This window comes from Triticum aestivum, chromosome 5B (genome assembly GCF_018294505.1).
Source record: "Triticum aestivum cultivar Chinese Spring chromosome 5B, IWGSC CS RefSeq v2.1, whole genome shotgun sequence".
In the NCBI taxonomy this organism is placed as follows: domain Eukaryota; kingdom Viridiplantae; phylum Streptophyta; class Magnoliopsida; order Poales; family Poaceae; genus Triticum; species Triticum aestivum.
This window is the reverse complement of record NC_057807.1, coordinates 655588456-655593305: the sequence shown is the minus strand read 5'-3', so window position 1 is coordinate 655593305 and position 4850 is coordinate 655588456. Positions and strand designations below refer to the sequence as shown.

Sequence of the window (4850 nt, the reverse complement as noted above, 5' to 3'; positions counted from 1 at the left end):
ATGTTCGCGATTTCAATTATTTGTTCCAATTGTCATGAAATGTCTCCACTTTTCAAATTTTTTTGTTGAGAAAATCAAAAAAATGTTCGTGGCTTCAACAGTTGTTCAGAATTTTATAATTTGTTCACAAATTCAAACAAATGTTTATGTTTTTTCAGGAAAAAATATTTTCGTTCCATCTTTTTGCTTTTTCAGTTTTTTTATATATTAACAAATTCCTGTCGCCGGTTTTTTTCTTCAGAAATTCAATAAATGTTGGCACTTTCTTGAAAATATAGATTAAAAAAACGTTCAACCTAATAACTAATACAGTTCCGCTACAACCATTCCGGTTCCACATCTATGGTTACTTCTTTAAATCATGTACTGCTCTATTGGCAGCAGTAGTCGTTAGCTCGAGTGGCTAGTAGTGCTTGATATTTCGCAGTTGGTCTCAGGTTCGATTCTTGGTCGCGCTCGTTTTCCTTTTTTGTGCTATATTTTTCGTCCCGCGGTAGAACTCAATGGGCCGGCCCAGTCAGCTCCGTCTCTGTGCGTCAGGCCGCCAATTTGACGCAAAGCGCGTCAAATAGGGGCTCCCGAGGAGGGGAAGGGGGATCACCCTCTGACTTTCCTCGTCCGGTTCCGCCGCCGCTGCGGCCACCACGGCGAGTCTTCCAAACTCCGGTGAGCGTAGAAATGGCCCGCCTCCTCCTCCCTCGTAGCCTCAGCTATTCCACCTCCGCCGCCGACATGGTCGTCTCCTCCATCCGCCTCCTCTCCGCCACCAACCCCACCAAATCAGCCCCAGCCTCCGCTCCCCTTCTCCCCATTAACCCCAGTCCCGATCCGGTAGCAGCTCCTCCTCCCACCACCACCATCCTCCTGTCCCCGGCGGACCGCCTCCGCGGGGTCTTCCTCCAGAAGCCCACCGGCCGCGCCGCCCTCCACCGGGCCCTCTCCTCCACGGGCCTCGACGCCCTCTCCCCGGAGGTTCTCTCCGATGTGGTCAGCCGCGGCAACCTCAGCGGTTCCGCCAGCGTCGACCTCCTCGACTGGGCCATCTCCAGCGCCAAGCTCCCACATTCCGTACATACCTGCAACATCGTCATCAGGGCTCTGGGCAGGAGGAAGTTCTTCACCTCAGTCGAGCCTGCCCTGGAGGTAATGCGGAAAAATGACATCTTTCCGGACCTAACCACACTGCAGATCGTCATGGATACTCTGGTTGCTGCCAGGCAGGTCAACAAGGCCGTCCAACTGCTCGAGAGCGACCAATTTGGGTTAGGAATTGGGCAAACTTGCCACAGAAAGGAGGCCTTCTCTGCTCTCATCGAATGCCTCTGCCGGAGGTCACATGTCGGCGTTGCCAGCTCGCTCGTACAGGTTGCCCAGCTCGCTCGTACAGGTTGCCCGTGGACAACCATTCAGTCTTGATAAACAAGTGTACAATGACGTGCTTGGCGGTTGGGCGAGGTTTGGGAGGGTTGATAAGCTGCAGCATTTCTGGGCAATGATGCAGGAGGATGGGCTAGTGCCAGATGATGTTTCGCATTGCCATCTCATTGAGGCATTGGGGAGGGCAGGGCAGGCCGAGGAGGCGCTCAGGGTGTTTGAGAAAATGGCGCAAGAGGGATACGGTCCAACTACGATGGCCTACAATGCACTTGTTTTCAATTTTATTTCACTGGGGGATTTGGACAGGTCCATTAGGTATTACAAGGATATGGCGGACAATAATTGTCCTCCAAACAGTGACACATACTGCAAGATGATTAGAGCCCATCTGAAAGCACGCAGGGTGGCTGATGCACTTCAAATGTTTGATGACATGTTGGCTCAAGGAGTTCTGCCAGATACAGGGGTAATTACATCATTCATTGAGCCACTTTGCACGTTTGGGCCTCCTCATGCTGCCTTGATGATCTACCAAAAGAGTAGGAAGGCTGGGTGTACGATATCCTTGAAAGCATACAAGCTTCTGCTTGAAAGGCTTGCCAGGTTTGGGAAAAGCGGCACAGTGTTGAACATTTGGGAGGAGATGCAAGAGAGCGGGTATCCATCCGATAAAGAAATTTACGAGTTTATTGTAAATGGGCTTTGCAATGTGGGTAAGGTTGATGCTGCTGTTTCTGTGGTGGAGGAATCACTTAGGAAAGGCTTCTGTCTAGGGAGAGTTGTTTATAGCAAACTGAATGACAGGCTGCTGGAGATGGACAAAGTGGAGACTGCATACAATTTGTCAAAGAAAATCAAACATGGGCGCACACTTGCTAATTCACGCAACTATTGTCGGGCTAATGGTTGGCACCTGTGATTTGTGAACATATTTAGCTGGCACGTAACTATTTGGTATGCTGGTGAAAGCAGTTCCATATGGGTTTAAAAGTACCCTCATTTGGCAAAGGTAAAACGCAAGTTTGGCTGGTGAAAGGTACTTACTTGACTGTCCATATTTCTGACATGTTTGGCTATTTCATGCATACCATGTTATCGTGTATATATTTTTACTTGCTAGTTTTGATGGGGTTATTCTGACTAAATCTTGCCTGATGAGTAGTGGATTAAGTAGCGGAAAGCTACATGAAACATTGAGACAAACAATCAAATGGGTAGAACAGAATGGACAGACATGTACTGTTTTGTTGTGTACTTCTGCTGCTCTGAAGAACTACAAACATCAGATGGAATCTGAAGTTTCAGAACTTGGATTCCTTGGGGAAATGCAGAGAACTTGGATCCCTTTGGGAAGTAGCCTGATGTATCCTTGAATAACTTGACTTCAAGTTACAAAAGAAGATTAATACTTGAAAGTTGAACCGGTAGGCCGATCCTTAGCTGAACTTGTTATATGATGCCAGTTATCATATATGAAGTTCAATTGTTGTGGGTTATCATATAACAAGTTAACTAATTGCAAACGGGCACATTCTACCTGGAATGGAACATCACATCTGCAAAATTCTATGTGATGCCAGTTATCCTGTTGCTGACTGCTTTTATTCAATTGTTGTGGGTTTTATGTATGGTTTGTATTCATTCATAATTTTGTTTATTAGTTGCAAATTTTCATAGCGTTTTCTCATTGTATATATGGCTTTGGTGTTACTCTTTGTTCTGCACACTGTAAAATTTTCAGTTTATTTTTGTAGGTTCTGTAACTACCTATGCCATTATCTTGACACGATGTAGGCCGTTGGGTTTTCATGAAGATGCGGAATCAAGAGATAATTTCCCAGAACAGTTGCTATCAGGCATGAGGACTGATATATCACGTGAGGTCAAAGAGAGAACTGGTTGAACAATTACACAAGAAGAAAATGAAAGGACAGGACATCTTGTTATAGAAATGATGAAATCCGTTGGTCTTGCAACCACGGAATGAAATCCCATAAGATAAATCCTGCTCTGTGGCTTGTCAGGTGCTATTTCAAGCAAGGTATCAGCAGATACTGCGTTTGAACACGATTGCTAGCAAAGAATAGAGAGGACGAGATGTACGTTAAGTCATTGATTTTTCAATGATATTTAAAGCCTCAGGTATATGAAATGAATACTAGTAGTTATTCCTCGTAGTTTTGTGCATTTTTTATTAGTTAAAATCAGAGTTTTGCAGCCAGGACAAGTGTTAAATAAGCTACGGTCAACCTGTATGATGTAGTTGACAGTGTCTGCTATCTTCTGATGATATTTGACAGCTTACAGATAGAAATGCATATTTCAGTTTTCATAGCTATTAACATTTGCAAGTTAGTGCACTGCTAGAATTCTGGTTAGTAATCGTCTGTGTCCGCCTCCTGCAGAAATTTGGTTGTGTTTGGTTGTGACAGGGATAGGTTTAGTTGCACTGCAACTGTATTACATATTTGATATGTTTATCCTTTTTTTTTCTGAAGTTGAGCTGGTCAGTTTCCTTCGGATGTTCAGTGATGCGCTGGGAAAAAATTGGATGAAGAAAGATGTGTGTGGCTGTCCGAAATAAGTATTGGCACAAACAAATTATAATTAATGTGTTGATAAATTTTGGGTTTTCAAATTGGAACCAAAACTAACCCATTCCTTTAGGCTCTTTTGCAATTTCCAGAACATTTTTGTTTGTTTGTTCCCTTTTACTCTTTGGGGACTTGTGACTTCAGAATGAACTTCAGAATATATGTTGCTGCTTAATTCCTGTATGTATGCCTGTTAGTCCTATCAAGATTCTCTGTTTGTTTCAAGATAATTGGATTTCTTGAATGCTTCATTTACCAATATAGTACTTTTATTATTTGCTTGGATTTCCTTAGTTTTTATAGTGTTGTTGGTAAGGTTGTGGTGGCCGTGATGAGCATTACTTACTTCTGACACCTCTTGTATGAGAATGAATTCCATGAGCAGATTAGCAATCCTCCGTGCTCTTGTTTATTATTGGTCTAATGGTGTTTTTCCTGCCAGTTTAAGATGGCCATATTTTGGACAACAGTGGATATGCATTAATACACGTGTCTTCTTTTTTTATTGCAGTATAGATTGTGAGATAGAAACATCATTGTCCTTTCATGTTCTCATGTGCTACTTATTTCTTGCTGCTTGTGAAAGAGATTGTAGAACAAGCAAGCTGTTTATTTCTCTGAAAGTCCTTTCAGCAATTGTGCATCATGTGTGAAAAATGAGATGCCTTTTCAATTCATATACACAGGAGGAAGGCACATTACAAAGATTTGGCTCCTTTCAGTTCCTTTACTTGTCCCAGTTTTGTTAGGATGCCACTGATTTGACGCTGGAGCTAAAGAGGAATCGGTGATACTCAAACTTGAAGTGTTATCAGATTGTACTCTTGTCGTTGAGATATTTATGTTACCGGGTGTATTTTGATCATTTTGTTTCAGGGA

The 4850-nt window shown here is 43.3% G+C and overlaps 2 pseudogenes; both read left to right on the top strand.

Moving 5' to 3' along the window:
* Window positions 1-602: 602 nt before the first annotated feature.
* On the top strand, window positions 603-3711 carry LOC123113940 (putative pentatricopeptide repeat-containing protein At5g43820; annotated as a pseudogene).
* Window positions 3712-4295: 584 nt separating this feature from the next.
* LOC123118213 (uncharacterized) lies at window positions 4296-4375 on the top strand (annotated as a pseudogene).
* The last annotated feature ends 475 nt before the right edge of the window (window positions 4376-4850 follow it).